This window comes from Struthio camelus, chromosome 7 (genome assembly GCF_040807025.1).
Source record: "Struthio camelus isolate bStrCam1 chromosome 7, bStrCam1.hap1, whole genome shotgun sequence".
Classification (NCBI taxonomy): Eukaryota; Metazoa; Chordata; class Aves; order Struthioniformes; family Struthionidae; genus Struthio; species Struthio camelus.
The window spans coordinates 20,180,862-20,198,878 of record NC_090948.1 but is presented as its reverse complement, the minus strand read 5'-3'; the positions used below and the strand labels follow the sequence as shown (position 1 = coordinate 20,198,878).

At 43.5% G+C, this 18,017-nt stretch overlaps 1 long non-coding RNA gene across 1 annotated transcript in view; it reads left to right on the top strand.

Moving 5' to 3' along the window:
- Positions 1-657: 657 nt before the first annotated feature.
- LOC138067807 (uncharacterized) overlaps positions 658-18,017 on the top strand; it is a 41,403-nt gene continuing 24,043 nt past the window's right edge. Inside the window, exon 1 of the long non-coding RNA XR_011142194.1 lies at positions 658-746. This is a non-coding gene — a long non-coding RNA (uncharacterized lncRNA). The remainder of the gene's footprint in view (positions 747-18,017) is intronic.

Here is an 18,017-nt window from a genome sequence, read left to right as displayed (position 1 = left end):
TTGGGTCATTGCAAACTGCAATGCATTAATCTGCAGGCACTATTTTTAGTGAGTTGCTACTTCACAAGAAAACACCAAAAATCTCCTCCATAGCTGTTATGTCTCAGCATAGGCACCTTCACACCAGAGACAGTTGGGAAGGGAGACTGTAGTGTGGTCTCCAAAATGTGTTGTCACTCATGCTAAGGAACTAGAAAAGTCACTAGCCAGTGACTAGCCAGTTCTTGTTGAGGCTGAACTAAGCCCATGCTCTACCCTTATATCTAGCTCACGTACCCTGTAAGACTTTTTTTTATAAGCTTTGCTTTTCGGGTCTTTTCAGTCCATCTGAGTGAGTGCCAAAGTCAGTGTGGAAGTATGTTGTTCTCTCCATAGTGTGATATAAACAACAGGGAGAGCCCTCCTTTTCCTCCCCACAGGGCGTTGGAAGGGGAGGGTACAAGACGGCATTAATCCAACTGAAACGCTGAATTTCAAGGTGAAGAAATGTGGAAACAGATGCTTCCTTTCCTTTTCCAGAAGAATGCAGAGAAAATCGAGAAAGTGAGAGCACTGAAGCACAGTCTCATTTGTCTGTGCCCATCTTCTCAGATGGCCAAAGGTTCTCAGCCAGCACCCACAGGCGTGAGCACATGCAGTAATGTCCCATCTGAACAGGAAGGAGAGGCCACGGGGCTCGCTGATACACCAGGGAACTTTGATTTCACTGGCAGATGCTAATTTGTGCTGCATTGTCTTTACTTCAGGTGAGTGGCCATTCAGTTTTCTTGAATAACCCCTTGCTTTTATATCACGTTACATGATAAGGAGGGAAAAAGGAGTTGCTTTCCCATTTAGCAGCAAGAATGGGAGAACTAGTTTGGATGAAATAAGAACTCACCTAGACCTTTTCCAAGAAACGGCAGATTGTAGAGCATAGCACAGGTTTGCCAATTTTCGCTATTTTTTTTGTAACGTCTCTCTGCAATGCTTAGTTTTGGCAGGAACTGGAGGAGAAATATTGAAACGCTGCATGTAAATCTAAATTCCATTGGGCTCTTGGCCTGCTTTAGTCAAGGAAATACAGGAAATCTCAGACTGGTGACCAGCTTCATCAGATTTTTAGACCAAATGGGTCTAGGATAACTTTTTTACTTTCTTGAGCCGTATTTGTCAAACATTGAACTCACGGTCATGGTCAAACTCTTACACTTGCACACGCTTGTTTGGTGTGCCAGATTGTTGGGTTTGTACCCATGTACAAATGAATGCATGGTTATCCTTACAATTTCCTTTAGGCTTTCTCCTTCCAGCGTTTGATCACAGAAGTCAGGAAGCTACTTCCCGCTCCTTTGAGGAAATAAAAAAGATTCACTTTAAAGGTAATTGACGACTGTCACCTCCTAACACAGGCGTTCTCACCAGGTGACCCAGAGAGCCGCACAGAAGAAACGCCAAGAATTGCTGCCTTGATCAAAAGTCAGTCAAATGGTAGAGAAAAAAGAGATTCTGAGATGATTTTTCTGCCAAATGAGTCAAAATAAAGCCCTGCCATGAGCTTTGACCTTCCATAAAAACAATATCAGTGTATACTACACACTTTTCACTGTGACAGTCATTTCATTTTTGTAGGCCATTGCCATGTGCAGCCTCTGTCCCGGAAGCACAAACACAGGGACATAAAGCAGTGAAAATGTGGTACCACTTCTAGTAAAACCTGAAGAAATGAGTCCCAAGAACATGCATCCATGCTCTCCTCTCTCTCCAGAGCTTAATGGCTCCGAGTTCAAGGAAAATTGTATAGCTCCGTGCTGATGAGGTTCGAAATGGTGCTGCATTCGTTGGAGGGTTTTAAAGGAGGAAGAGCACAACATTCTACATTGACTATAAACTGTTTATGAGGGGATGAAGGCATCTTCTCATTGGAAAGAATCGTTTGGTAAGATGAGCTCTCCAGGCATTACAGTATTGCTCCCTGGAGCACATACAGCTCTGAAGCAGACCTCCAGCCTGTTGAACCAAGTGAATTCATTACAAGTAAAACATTAGTATTGTCAGTGCCAGTGAGAAATTGAGGACTGAGAAAGCAAAGCCAATTACTAAATGCACCTTGCAGCTCCAGATAACTGTCTACTTATGATTTGCACAACCAGGAACTAGTGGGAGAAAATGGTAGATTTTTTACCTTCAAATGAAAAATATGTGGATTAAGTAGTTCCAGGATATGAAATCGTACGGCTATAATGCAAGATTTGGCTTTTGCTGGCTGAACAAACCTTTCAAAACTGTGAAATATTCATATGAAGGTGATTTTTTTCTAAAGATAGAATTTCTAGATAACTGCTACATCAAAATGCTCAGATTTGGAGAAATTCTATCCTGTCTGCTCTGAAGTTAGCATCAGGCACTGCTGTCCCAGGGTTGCCTGCTTTCCTGATACTGAAAGGGAACAGTCAGAATGCATCTTCCCACGCTGGCTGCAAATTAACAAAAAAACCCAGCCTTCACATTTCAGATAAGATGATGGAAAGAAATTCACATTTGTAGTAACTTATGACTTTATTTAATGCTTTATTTTCCACTGACCTTTCAAAGAACTACTTTTTTTACTGAGTTGTAAAAAGAAGTAGTGTGCATGTATTCATTACGTTCTAGGACAAGAAAAGGTTGTAGGAAATAGATGAAAGCTAATTCAATTTTGCTTTTCTCTTCTTTATCAGAAGTTGGTAGATACTTAGCTAGCAACTCAAAGAAAGCACAGCTTTGCTGCCTGGTTGTCTCTGTTGTTTTGTTGCAGCATCCCACACAATCTTGCTAAAATTGTCGACCCTCTTTCCCCCTTCTTCCCCCCCCCCCCCCCCGCCACTGCCACCCCAAACCCATGTCCCATAGTAGAACTCTTAGCGCATGTATAAAAATAATGAGTGTGTGTTTATTTGGTGGCTGGCTGTAAGAGAACGAAGACGGTGAAAGAGCTGTCTTTATTCCTGGGTACTAAAAGTCATTCATAAGTAAGATTAGAAATAATACCTTGATTAAGTGGTTAAAATGTGATGTCTTTTTTAATTACAACATATGAGAATGGCACTTGTTAATCTCTTATCAAAGCATTCTATTTTTCTTTGATCTAACTATAATTTATTGAGAGCAGTTGCCACAGGCATATGTGATCCTGCTATTAAATTCCTGTATGCATTCCACCTTGTTCCATGCTGGCCTTTGTCCTTTCAGCATGGCAAATATATTCTCCCATTTGTTTGTATGTGCATCTCCCATTTGTCTCCATTGGAGGCACCTGCACTCACTTGCACATGAGTAATCCCTTCAAGCGTATGTTTTCTTTGTATTTTATTTCACACGCTCATTAACTAATATGATTGTAGGGACATCTCAATTTTGTGTATTAATGGACCCTTCAGAGCATGGGGAGAAGACAAACTTTTTTTTTTACTTGCTGTTGTCTAACAGCAATGCCAGGGATACACAGTAGCTGCTTTCACATAGTGATAGCGTTTCTTTGACATCTCTGTAAGCTGTTTATAAAAAAAGATTAAAAGGGAAAATTTTGAACGACAGACTAAGAGATGGTAGAGCCTCTGCCACCTCTAAATGCCAAGGCAAGTGTGCCTGGCAATTTTGAAGCAATTTCATACTTGCAGGGAGTTGCCTGTCTTCCTTACACATAGTCTGTTCCCAAGCTATGGAGTTGGCACAGAAGTATCCAGTGAAGTGCACCATTTGAAAACTGTATCTAATACACTGCACAACAAGTGTACCCGTTTCTTACTGAAAATAAAACCAAACATGCTGGACTTAGCAATTATTTAGCTATCAGAAATTGCAAAGGACTTGGGGGCCAACTTGGAAACAGAATCGAGTAACTCACAGGTTCTTGCCCTGAGCACACCTCCATGCGCACACACAGTTACAGTTGGGTAGAAACAGGCTACATGATGCTTATAGATTTTTCTTTAAAGCATAAGTACATAAACAAATATATAAACAAACAGATGAATGTTCAAGCAATATATGACTAAGCTAAATTACTGCAGCATTTTAATATAATCACTATGAGCATAACTATCCATAGGACGTCAGTGGTAGGCAGACCAATGTCTTGTTTTGGACTGAGACCTCTCCTTTCTCCTCACTTCACTGCAGTGAAATCACCATACAGAGATTTGCATGTTGGCCTAGCTTAAAGAAGCCTAGCTATGCAGGAGTTTTTCTTATTTCTCTCTTTCCATGGTAACATAGATACTTACCAGAGATAAAGCAGATAATTGATAAAGTATATACTGTACATTTTGAAATCCAGTGAAGTCTTTTTGCTCTCCCAGTGACAGGTTGGTGTTTACCTTTCAGGAGTTATTTAAACCTGCTATCGCACCATTGCAGGTGAATCAATAAAAAAATTACAAAAGATAGTTGGTGGTGTCCAGGTATGGTAAGAAAAGTAGCATTCAGGCTTCTGCTTCATCTTTGGCATTTTTATCTCACATGACTGTTCCTATTTCTTATCTGTGCTAAATAGTGAAGGCTTAGTCAAGAATATATGACTGGAATATATGGAATATATGACACCGCATGACTTATCTTTTTCACCTCTTTTTCACTTAGGTGGCTTCTCCATGGAAGGCAATTACATGTGGCTTCAGCTCACTTTAGCAGTCTAAATGATCAGAGACAGAATGCAAGAGATAGATAAAGAGATGTATTTCAAGTCTTGTAGAAAGATCACTTCCTATTTGCTTTGTGTTAGAGACTGCCTTTCTGCATTTTAAGGCCAAGTGCCACCCACATATTCTGGTTTGTCAACCTCATCCTGTTTTTTCAGCACAGGCACTTTTCTGAGGAAGAAAAGCCCAGCATCAAGTGATCCTCCCCCCCCCCCCCCCCCCCACCAAGTTCTTTCAGGTTGACCAAGGAATGTGATCAGTTGATTTTTCCAGACATGAAAGCAGGCAATATGGGGGACACCTGGCAAGAAAATAGATCTCAGACTTCTGGCTAAGGTAGTGGATGTAAGATCCAAGCTCAGCAGAAATAATATTTTATCAAAAAAAAAGCAACAAGGAATAGTTTAATGAGTAGAGTCTCTTAGGCATGCATTTTCTTTAAGACAGCTACTTCAACGATCTCAACACTTCTTGACACAAAACTGGGGACAAATACAGGCTTATGCTATGTTCTGCTGACTTTTGAACTAAAAGCATGCACTATTCATCATTAAATGATTGCATATTTCTTTCCAGGCTGCACTCAAATCTGGACTCATATTCTTCTCAAAATCACTAAGGAATAAAATCTGCTTTCTTCAACAGATGCTTCTTTTTTTAACAAATCCTGCTAGTAGTTTGTTGTTCTGCCAGATGATAGTTCCTAATTCTCTTATAGTCTTCCTTTCCTAGCACACTTTCAAAGGACCCCGTGCCTGTCCTAGGGCATGTCTACATGAGTGATTTATTGTGCAGGAGGGGTTCTTTTTTGGTAAAATCTCTCTTATTGTCTGTACTCGTAATCCTGTAGCCTGTGCTGGAGTGCACCTTTGGTGGGAGCAGAGGTACACCACATGCAGAGTTGCCATAGACACTGTCTCACTGCTGGCATGGAGGCCGGGTCCGCAGCGGTTACTGCTCTGTCCTTGCACGCTACAGGCTCAAGACAAGCAACTTCATTCCTGGCAGCGAGGTGATGTGCTCCGACAGTCCTAGAGCTGTAACAGATTTCAGCAAATTGCACCCCAGTCTGTCTGTGTGCTGCACCAGTTGGTAATGTAGCCATACCCACAGAGGCCTGCAGTGCAAGTAAGGGTGGGTTGTACGTGCTTACCACTAGCTGAAAGAGGTAAGGGAAACCCCATTTTGCACGCAGGAATTGTTTTATTTCTGTGTTTATCATGAGTTCTCTGTTGCAAGTCGTAAGTTGTGTCCTTGTCCAGGAGCCAGTAACAGAGTCAGACTGGGTCCTTTATGAGCTCAAGTTTTTGACCACCTGCTGACAGACATTTGAAATACAGAACACTAATCACAGCATAAGGGTCTGCCAACTTTGTCTTGACACAAATAGCCACAAGCACAAATTATGTAAATTCAATCTATGTAGAGGTTTTATAAAATGTAGGTGAATCCATGGAACAGGGGTTATTGAAACTTAAGAAGATGTAATGAAAAATTCACGACAAACAGAAGTGTTATCCCAGCCATAAACTGCATTTTATTTTGTATTATTATGGTATAACTACTGAACGTCCAATTGTTGTAGACCTGTTATAAGGATCCATAATTTTGTACTTATAAGAATAGACAAAAACAGATTGTTGAAAAGTAGCTTCGAAACCAGAATTGAGAAACAAACATATTTGAGTGGGCATTTTGACTCATTCTAAGCTCTGCTACTTCAAGTATTTCATTTGAGAAAATAGTTCAGCTTTTGTAATGAACTAGTAGTTTTACCTGTGGATTAGCTGTATCTCAGGATATTCTCTCTTTCTCTAGCCAGGTAGTAAGGTCTTTAGCTCATAATGCATATGAATTGAAGGCTATGGCCTGAAAAGCTATCAGCTTCCTGAAATGCCATAAATGAGTTTGAAGCCTTCCCCCATAATCAGCTCCTATCTTCAACTGGCTAAAAACCAACTGGCTGAAGCTTGCATGTCCAAAACAGAGATGGTACTAGTGGGAGAAGTCCTTGAGCTGTTCCGGTGCTACGTAAGAGCACCATCAGTTAAAAGCAGATATCTCAAAATCTCAAAATTAGTCCACAGTGCCTTTTGATAGCCTGATAACCACAAAATAAGTGCTCCCTTCAGCATCTTCCCCGATGTTTGTGCCATAATTATACTGGACTTGACTGTGGTTGCCCCAGTTCACTTAAGATGATAAGCAACCATTTCACCCTCTCTTTGACCAGCACACAGCTAATTTCTCTGTCTAATGTCTTACTGGCTGTAAGCGGTCAGCCAGTGAGGTGGCTCATGAAGAGCATCAGAGTGGAGGGCACCACTAGATGCAGTAAGATGACCACGGAGTCCACCACGTTCAAGTGCAGAGCTTGTCTTTGTGTCAAGGCTTTTCATTAAACACAAAAACTCAGCCACGAGACTTCTGTGCTGACAGGAACAAGCTCTTGATACCAGTTCTGCTCATAGGAGAGAAATAGAAGCAGCTTCTCTGAAAAATTCAACAAGTGCTACTCATAATAAGCACAGATGATTTTCTTCAGTCATCTCTTCCTAGCTTGCAAGGACAATTAGCTGCTAGATTATTGCTAGCCTGAACTGTGTAATAAACTCTCAGGTCTTAACATAATTCCTGCCTCATTATGTTGGCTTGAGCTCAAGGGACAAAAGGGAATAATTGCTAATGGTATCTTTAAAAAAAGGACATGAGGTATTTGTTGGTCATAACAGTCCCAAGTGAAAAAGAGAAGTTGTCACTGTTAGGAGCATCAGTCAGAAGCAGACAAATTCAGCTACTCTGAGTAGCTGAAGATAGAGCTGTGAAGATACTTCCCTGTTACAGCAAGTGCAATACCATTTCCGCAGCCTTTGCAGCTGTATGTTCACGGAGCTGCTAAGTCCGGGCAAAATATGTGGGGTCAGAAGTTTGCAGAGTTTTAGCTGAAGACTAATAACCTAAGCAGCTGCTGACTCTCCCTTCTAGCCTGTATATATAGGGAATGCAAGCACTTCACACTTGAAACTAATCCCAGCTGCAGCTGCTGGGTATTCATAATAAATGTCTAATTGCTAAAATTGTGTGCTGCGGACAGTGTCAGCTTTCATGTCGCATGGGGACAATTGTGTGTTCTCCACTGTGGTTGGGATACTGAGCTGTCACCCTAACATCATCCAGAGCAGCACTCCTAGGCCAGAGACAGCTATTATTGAGCATTGAGCTGTGAACCCTGCTGATGTCCTCTTTGTATTAAGTTACTGTATCCCAATATTATATACATACCACAACCAGGCCACTGCCACTGGTGTCTCACTGCAATGCAGGAAGTGTAACTGTAATAGCTCTGTCTATGACTTTCATTTAAAACAAGCTTGTTTCCAAGTTACAGCAGAGAAAGGGGACATGCAAGTCCTATTCCAGGGTCCCTGTGAGCCAGTGCTTCATAAGGTAGCGTGCCTTTTGGTGTTTGATATTTGGTGTCAGCTGGAGAAATCATTAGGAGAATTTAGTTTGCTGATGACTGAAGGGTGCTGAGGTGGTGCTGATCAAAATGAAGTTTCAGCTGATTGCACTGGAAAACCTTTCTTCAAATAATCCTGAATAAGTTTTGTGGGAGGAAGATGCTTTTCTACCAGTTCACATTGTGGAACTGATCTGAAAGGATGTTTCCCTGAATCGGTAAAGCTTCCAACCCCAGCATCTGGAAACATCATGGAAATCTGATTTTTGTTAGTAATAGCATTATTAAGACACGGTGAAATGCCACAAACAGCCTGATGTGCTGTAAAGCGCACAACTAAACTAGTGAACTTTGCAGGGATACAAGTGCAGGCCCGTTATCAGAAAGACCAATGTATCCCACGCTTTGGCTCTGTTACGTACACACATTTTACTGGCGTATGCAACCTACCCCTGTGTGGGTCCCTGTGCTTTCAGTATACTGCAGTCCAAACATAGGTGGGTGGCACAGTTGATCCGATCGTGTATCGTGTTTAGACACATCCTGGATATGCTGGACTTAGTGAAGATATTTGGAACAGCTCTGTTGTGTGTACAGCAGCAATTTGGCTGGGTCTTCCTGCTGTTCAGCAGCCAAATAGCAGTTAGATTTCCTCCCAAAGTGGTAAGTTGCATATTTCCACTCAAAATCAGTAGAGCTGGTACATGTGACGATTCGATATGAATCTGGCCTGTCCTTCTCCTGCTCTGAATCGAGATCTGATGGGCAGAGTTTTGGACTCAGCGCCAAAGGCTCGTACAAAAGAGAGTGCAGCGTCACTTGCTTTCTCTGCTTTGTAACAGAAAAAATGCTAGTACCCAATTCTGCTCCTGCAAAAGGATACTCAGCATTATATAGTATCAACCTTTAAAAGCTTCTGGGATTATTTTTAAAATGAAGAGAAGAGCCACATGATTTCTTTCTTGTTTACAGGACAAATGTTGTCACAAAATAAATCCAGGAGCAAAGGGGAGTGGCAGGGGGAGCTGAAAAGCATTTGTACGTGGTTGCACTGACAGTCTAGTCGGATTAAAATATCCTTCCTATATCTGTATGTCAGAGTGTGTTGCTGTTCGAGTGAAGCCAAGTTGCATAATGCTGAGCCAGGAGAGCGCCAGTTTTGGTCTGATGTGTTGATGGTTAGATTTACCAGCGTATTTATGCGTATGAAATCAGCATGAAGAGGCTCTACAGTGTTTGTTATCAAGTGGGGAAGTGGTCTCATCTTGAACTGTGCTGCAATCCCTTGCCTGGTACTGAGCTACTTAGGCTCCTATGGGAGTTAATCAGAGTTGGGAGCTTCTGGTATTTCGGGGTGCACCCCCATGCTTAGGCTGATGTGCAGGAGGCAGTTTCTCAGACGCAGGCAAGGCCTCCCTCTTCCCCACAGTGTAACTCTAACGTTTGGCACTGGCATGGATATTTTGTGTTCCCCAGTAGCCACACACACAAATTTGGGTGCAATTTTTATTGACTGATGAGAGGTGAAAGTCCTTCTTGAGGAATCTGGCCATATCTGAATGACTCTCTTACAATGCCAAGCAGAGTAATACTATTCGTCTCGACGAAAATCTAGAAGTTAGCACAACTGAGTCAGTAATGCTCCTCATTTCTTTGTTGCTCTTCTTAGATGTGCATTTTCTTTTCATGTTCTAGTTTAATCCTGCATTCCGTAGTGAAGTAATCCCTGCAAAGGGTACGGTTTCTTAAGTTTGCAAGAATTTTATCTCTGGGTTTGACTTGGGTTTTGGTTTGGGGTGCTGTTGTTGAAGAAATGATTTTAGGAAACTAATGAACTAAACAGTTTATGACCTGACTGATTTAGATTTCTAAATTCACTTACACCTTTTACAGAAGAGTATTACATATATTTAAGGCATGTTTTACCTCAAACTAGCTCTGAATTGGATGCCAAGAAACATATCGTATACATGAAACAGTGCAACTAGGAAAGAAGAAATAAACGAAATTCAGGAACTAGTTCAGAATTTAAATTTTTAGTAGATCTGAGGTTTTGGCTCTCATGTACATGAAAAGGATCCCAGTCCCTTTAATGGTGGCATTGTGTCTGCATTTATGGATGTCATAAATAGATCGTGCTGAATTGGAATGAAATCCATTCACAATTACATTTCTTAAACTGACACACAACATGATTCATCAGGAATACTATTATACTAAAAATAAAAGGAATGGTGATTAATTGTAACAAATGCAAAAGTGTAAACATTGCCCTTAGCTATTCCTCCGCTGTTAAGTCTTCTGCAACCTGTCTAACAAGACTGTGAAAGTGAGTCGCTAATCCATAGCCTCTAATCTATAATACCATATTCTAGCCTGGAAGATACTAAGCCATTCCTGAAATAAAACCCTTCAGCTTCTTATGTCATTTGTATTCTCCGCTTCCCACCCACATATTTGAAAGCATCTGAGACATAGTATATGTATTTATACTACAAGATCTATCCACAGGGCTGCAGAATTGTGTGGTATTATTTTACATACCATAGGTACTTATAAATCACAAGATAATTCTATATGACAGCGCTATTTAATGTAGTTTATTCACATTTCCTACCATATCTTCTCAAAGCAATTAGAGACACTGCTACTTGCATATTATTCTATTTTTATGAAATGGTGTAACAGTTTATTAGGGTACAAGGATGCTATTGATCAGATCTGAATGCAGCTGCTGTTAACCAGCAAGATAACATAAAAATGCCCATCAGAGCTCACAGATATTTAGCAATACACAGAGTGTCTCAATTTGCTCTGCAATACAAACTTTATAAAGCATCATTAAATGTATTCTTTTGTTTTAGGTCCCATGCTGGCGACACTCTGCTGACGAGCTGTGTTGGGCATGCAGGTGTTTCTACTGAGTGCCCCGGTGAGCCGTGCTCCCGAAACAGCTGATAAGAAAGGGGCAGAGGCCCATGTGGGAGGGCTGCCTGGTGGTGGTGGTTGTATCCTTGCTAGGGCTGGACTGAAGTAAGTGCCATCTTTATTTTGGGCTATGGTTGAGGGAGACCTTCTTGGTTTATGTTAATAGGCTGTAGATTTGTGTTTAATTGTGGTTTCTAATGGGATCTTGAAGGGGTTGTACTTTGAGATTATTGCCTGTGTGGCTGAAGGTTTTGGGTAGATGTTCAGGTGTTTGGATTCTTTTCTTCAATGAGCTGCCTTTCCTCAAGGTGCCTGGCAAAAAGATTCTTCAGGTAAAAATTTGTGTTAACTTCCTTGAATCTATAACACTAAACTACCTGCTCTGCTTTTAACAGTTTCCTAGTGCCTAGGGCAGGGGATAAGTGGTGAGAAAGGATGGGTGTGATACCTCTTTTTCTTGTAGCAACACTGAGAATGGGGATGAGATGTGAGTAGCAACCCTCAGTTTGTGATGAGCCTCTTGGTCTCTGGCTGGGGCAGACCTTTACAGGGAGGTGGAGCAAAAAATCTTTTTGATTGATATACCTATCTCTATTGGAGTCTTCTATCTTCTTATACAAAACAAAGAACTACTGGATGCCAAAATGCTTGGCAAAAAAAAAACCTTAAAAAAAAACTATCTAAAATGCAAGTGCCTTATGCCCCTTGTTCTCTCCCTGGTCCCATTTCTTCCCCCAGCAGCACAGGGGATGGAGGCTACTGAACTAAAAAACCAGCAGGGCACAGGGGCTGCCTGGGTGGATGCTACTTGCTGTAATGTGTCTCTACAGTCCTGGGAAGTGCCACTAAGCATGTCAGGGCAGAGAGAAATAAATATGTTGCAGGGTGTTGGTGTGCTCTTTGCAAGTTGAAACGTCTGTGCTATCTCGTGATGCAGAGGTGTTTGTGCCCCCTGGAGAGGGTGCAGTGAGCTTGGCAGCCCACCACACACACCCTCCTCTGGAGGTGTCATCTCTGCAAAGACTGTTTCAGAAAGTGACTGCCAACATTAGGTTGTGTTTTTTTGACTGGGAGCACTCTAATACCCACCTTGGTACTTACCCTTATATCTCAAGGGGGTGCAAAAACTGTTCTTAAAGCAGTGGCTAAATGTGGCAGATGCAGAGGAGCTTGATCTGGTAGGTGCTTTCGCTCATGGCATCGCCGTATTTGGGAGGGGGCTTGTGTCACTGTGCTGGGTCGTGTTCCTGGCACTGCCAACAGCATGTCCTTGTTAAAAGCCTATGTTTGTTCTCTAGCTTTCTGGGTGGCTACAGGTATACAGGCAAGTTACTGCCTGCCTTGTATTCACGTTGGTACCTCACGACTTTCTTTTCCCTCAAATGTTTAGAACTGCTGTGAACGATGCTCTGTACCTTCTGGGTCCAAATCTCATCACTCCTGAGTTGCCCGACTGAAGTCCTTAGCCAGAGCTTTCTGCAACTGCCTGATGTTGCTAACATCCCATGAGCTCTCCCTGGTGCCCCATGTTACAGGTGCTCTTGCCGCAGGCGCTAATTCCCTTTTCCCTCCCTGGTGCCCCTCAGCAGCCGCAGAGGAATAACATGCAACAAATAGTTTGACTCATGTGTGCCTTTAGCCTCTGCACTCTGCAGCAAGACCTGCATTTGCACAGTGGCTTAAAGAAGAATGATTTCCGTAGCAACAGCAAGGATATGTGGGATAGTATGAATGCTGCCTCAGAGATAGCATATAAAGCACCTTCTTAAGAAATAAGTGACTACACAGGCTTTAAAAAAAAAAAAAAACTTGCAATGGACTGTGTGGAGGAAGTGGTGTGTAATGCTTTTTGGGGCTAAAGAGCTTATGTTCATGTTTTGTTTCAGGCAACATCCTTTTTTTCTAAAAATCAAATTGTTGTGTGTAGGGAATGGGGGATTTCACCTTTATTTACAGAGACCATGTAAGTGAATGCAGGCAGTATGAAAGATCCTCTGCAGTGGCTTCCTCAGCAGCACAGTGAGCTCATGTCCTCCGTGAGGATCCAAGGGAGAGTCACCTGAGGCAAGAGCAGAGGAAAATGACAGCTCATTTAATGGCGGTGGGGGGGGGAAGAAAGCAGAATCAGCTGGTAGTGCCTTTAAATAACAGTTTTTATGGTGTTACTGTGGTGGGGGGAGTCTCTTCCCTATCAGAAGAGAGGCAGCACTCTAGTATTTGTGGACTCAGGGAGGCAAGATGAGAAATGTACATTAAGGAATGAAAAACCAGCTCTCCTTTGCTACATGCATGTGTCTATCTTCTTATTGTCTGTGCCATCCTGCTTCTCCTTTTATTTTCTCTCCTGTGTTGTCCTGCTTCGCGTAGCGCCGCGCAGACACATAGTGGAATAGGGTTTGGGCACCGTAACCAGGGGCTGCTGGAGAGAGGCGGACAAACAAGTCGGTGGTTGTCTGTAGATTCAGGTGCGTCAGAAGGGTTGGTCCTTCTCAGCCCTTTCGTGAGACGCAGGGAGATGGGTCCCTGGGCACACATCTGCAGTGAGCTGCCTGGTAGCCTTCAGCGGTTACCTGGATACACGAGGCTGCGTCTTTCTGAGCGGCAGGAGAGTGGGAGGAATTGCTTCAGCTTATAGGTGGAATGAATAAAAGTACCAATGCTGATTTTGCTGTTCCTTAGTAAGGCGATAGCTAATCGACTCTGTGCTGCAGTGCAGCACAAGTATCACAGAAAATAAGCAGGTTTGGAGAGGGGGGGGTGGTTCAGATGTTTGATTTGATCTATGAAAATAACATTTGGGAGAGCTAAAACTGTTGGAGATCTTGAATTTGGCACTTGAGCTGGATGCTGCAAAAGAAAACTGTCTCCATGTGCTCTAAAGTTCTTGCACCTTTCATCCAACAAAGGAAAAAAAATCTGGATGAATTTGCACGGCCTGTCTTCCTAGATCTTGTTTTTTCTCCCTTGGATTAAATAGATGCATACTGTGCATAACAGGAGTCCTGTACTGCTCATATTATTCATAATAATTGCATGTACCCACCACAGTTAGCAGTGACAGTGAGAGATTTGGGAACATCTATGGGGCAAAACTTAAAAAAGTGTCCTAAAGCTTGTTGTCTGTTTGGTACCACAGTAATGCGAGGGCCTGTGCGGGGCTGGTGGCAGCTGGCTGCTGGCTCTGTGCAGATGCAGTGCGGAGGCCTGTCTGTAGAGTGGCAGCTGGAGAATTAGCTGGGCCCTCATAATTGCAAATCCCCTTTTGAAATGCATGTGCTCTGGCATGAAGGGGCCTTTGGGCTGAGCAGGGATCCTAGAGTCGCATCTTCATAAAGCAGCAAAGCACTGGACTACAAAGCACTCCAAACCCTGCCCCTCGGGTTGTGGCTTTGGGATGGCAAACCCAGCCTGAGGAGAGCAATAACGGTGGGTTATCTCGCACTGTTGCTGGTCTGGGCTTAAGATCCTGCAAACAAAGACAGCTGTTTTCTTTTAATGAATATCATGTACTCTAAGCTTATGCTTTAATAGGATTAAACAGTCTCAGCATGGCTTTGGCAGTGTTGCACATACCCCAGGGTAAGGGAGTCCTGACTCCCCCTCTGCCCTGGGCAACCTCATCCTGTGACACTAGCACACAAGGTGCCAGCTGTGCTCCAAGCCTGGTGGGTGCCCAGCATGCCAGGTCCAGCCCCGACAGTAACACTCCACTGCCTTAATCCAGGGCTGAGTTACTGTCCTGCAAATTTGTTTGCTCAGGGACTTGAATTCAAAAAAAGCAAAAGACGAGCCTGAGTACCATTTTAATTTTGTGTGCTGAGGTTCCCACAGTTGCATCTGCCCTGTTTGTATGACAGCTTTCTGGGCAGCTTTGAGGTGTGCAAGTTGTGGACTTGCATTTCAGCGCCTGTGCAGTGGATGGGGTGGAAGAGCAGGTGCAGCGCAGGGAGTGTGAGGCTGCCTAATAGAGCTCATCTCACTGGCTACCCAGTCAACTCTGCAGAAATAAGTTCCTCTTAAGATCAATGTTTTCTTAGACTAGTGCTGGAAGTTGTTTTGCTTTATCCTGCACATCTACTTTCTTCTTGGAAATGTAATGTCTCCATGTGAAGGCTACAAAAGAGTCTTTTTTTCTGCTCCCAGAAATGAATAAATTAATGCTGAATGCATAATATTTCAGATGATGTTGCCAGCACATATGCTGAACAGAGAATGAAAAGATGGCAGCAGCTTGTAATAAAATTCTTATTGAAGCATAAGAGTCTTGTCTTTCACCTAGATAGTAATGAAAGTGACTCAGCTTGACACCACTGGTAACAAGTGATACATAGTTTAGAAGAGCTGTTTTGTTAGAGGGAAAATATGCATTAAATACAACCTTGGACAGATCAGATATTGGCTCCCGAAATAACGCCGTGAGGAGAAGGAGGATCTGCCTTTCCTCTGCTACTCCAAGGCTCATGTTATATATGCACTGTAATAAAAAAGCATCCTCCACTGCTTAACAGCACATCTCTGCCATCCTTGTGGGAAAGGACATGTAAAGCAGGGGTGGACAGGCAAACAAAAAAAGTTAAGGTAATGAAGAGCTTGGCTCTTCCCTAGTTCTGCCACAGCCTTGCTGTGGGGCCTCTGGCATGACTCTTAACTAGTGCTTGCTTCTCACAGTTGTTTCTGAATCAAAATCATTGCTTTGAGATCTTGTGATGAAAAGCTCTGTGAGAGGGCTGGGTATTTAGCTTTTTGTGACACAAGGAACTATAGAGCCCTCATCCCACTTTAATTTCCTTATTTTGTATCAAAATCTCTAAAAATTGCATGTCTGGTGGGAACTTCCATCACAAAAATGACGTGAGCTGCCGCTGCGTTTGCCTTGTACAAGCAGGGAAAAGCCATTTACAAGGTGCTGGAGTAGATGGAGCAAAATGAGCAGGGGCTAGACCTGTGGTTTGTGTATGCAAGTCCTGTGCTTGCATGATGACCTGGGCTGCACTTTCTGCTGGGGAGTATGTGGGGAGTGGAAATGAATGTAATAAGCTGTAGAAATAATAACTGTCCTAGGCAGCGGTCACTGTGAATAATGAGATATAACACATCTAGGCAGAGTGTTTTTCCCCTGCAGATGAGGGAAACAAATGATACCTTGGGGTTTTGTTTCTTGTGCAGGCTGGCAAAAGCATGTGCTAGCTGATGTGCTGTGCCACAAGAAAGTTAAAAGCGGGTCTGAGGGATGAGCAGGGCCTCCATGAGACCAGGTGGCCAGGTGTGGGGTGTTACCGCGCAGGCTTGGCGGCTGTTGGCTTTGATTTTGCTAGTTGTCTTTCTGCCTAATGGCTACTTGTTGGAGTCTGGCTTCCTGAAGGGAAAGCCACTGGCCTACAGGAAAAAAACTGCCTTGTGGGTGGGATGTTTGGTGACTACCCCCATAGGAAGCCCCCTGCAGTTCTGGGACCCTTGCAGGACTTCATTGCCTCGCCTCATTTAGGGTGGGCATGAAAAAGTTTCCATAAAAATGGAAACTTTTGTTGCTGCACCTGGAATGTAAGAGCCAGGATAGCAGGTGCGTAGGTGATTAAAAAGCATCTAGTGGCTTTCTCGCTGTAGGCTGATTTCTGGTAGGCAGAGAAGAAAGGAGCTCTCTGGATTTTGCTTTGGTTTTTGTGAAATAAATTTGCCTAGATGCTCTGGGGGGGCGGAATACCAACTGGAGTGCCTGGTTGTACTTCTCGAAGGCTTCTATGGAGTATTTTGGTGATCTCACACCCAAAAGGGGGGTGGGGGTTGAGGGTGGTGGGGCCGGTACTGTGGTCTGCATCGTGTGCAGCTGCTCGCTAGCAGCTGGCTGGGCAGACTCATTTCACAGCAACATGAGGTTATATTCCCCTCTTTTTTCCACTGCCAGAAAGTGAAGCTGCACTTTTGAAACAATCCCTGAATCTGACCTCAGCTTTGACCACTGAGTGTGCAAACCTTAGCCTTCCCTTTCTCGATAGGGCTGAAGCAGCTGTGGCTTTAGGCCAGAAAATCCTGCAGGTCCGTACTCAACCCCGCACAGTATTGTTTGGTAGTTTAATTATCTGCCACTGTAGGTTGTGCCTGAAAATATCTGGAGCTCAGATTCAATCATCAGCAGGAGATGTCTTAGAGGGTATCTTGGAAGAAGAGCGGAGCTGAGCTGGTGCCATGCAGTGCAGCTGTGCAAGGTAGAAAGATGACACAAACAGCTTTGAGGGGGGTGAACAAGCTCAGTTTAACTTGAAAACACTTTGGCAAGTGAAAACTTAATGTTATTAGCTCAGTGTGAGGATAAGGTGCTGCAAACTGAGGAGCTGAGGAGGAAAGGATTTTAGTGGTAGTGTTTAAAATGCTTGTCTCTTGGTGTTGGGGAGTAGGAAAGGTCTCCTGGGGGTGATGGCTTCTCAGGGATTCTTGTGCTCTTGCTGCACCCACCCTTTGCACTGCAATGCTTTTGTGAGTGTCCACAGCCTACTCTACATGCAAAGCTCATAGTAATTCATTCTTAGTGAGAATTTCAGAAATTGAATGGGGTCAAATTTTGCAGTGGGAACAGATGCTGATGCCCTTATGTTGATGTCACAGAGCATGTTTGCTCCCTGCAGCAGAGGGCATGGGGCTAAGACCCCCTCCACCCAGCTTCCCTGACCCACGCCACTGGTGTTATGCCATGCAGCTTCATGCAGCATGCCCTTCGTGGACATCCCGCAGCAGCAGAGCTGCCTGCAGGAGGCAAGCTGGCCAGCCAGCCTGCACACGGTCCTGCACTAACGTTGCTGCTGTTCTGCGGCTTTTCCAGTGCTGGGCATTCACCCATCCTGTAGCGCTCTAGCACTGGCGCAGGCTGCACAGAGCTCTTGTGTCCTCTTGTGTCTGCCACAGAGCAGCTGTGCCCACGGCATCCTTAGCAATAACAACGCTGAGCTGCCGGGACTGGGATTTTTATCTTAGAGACT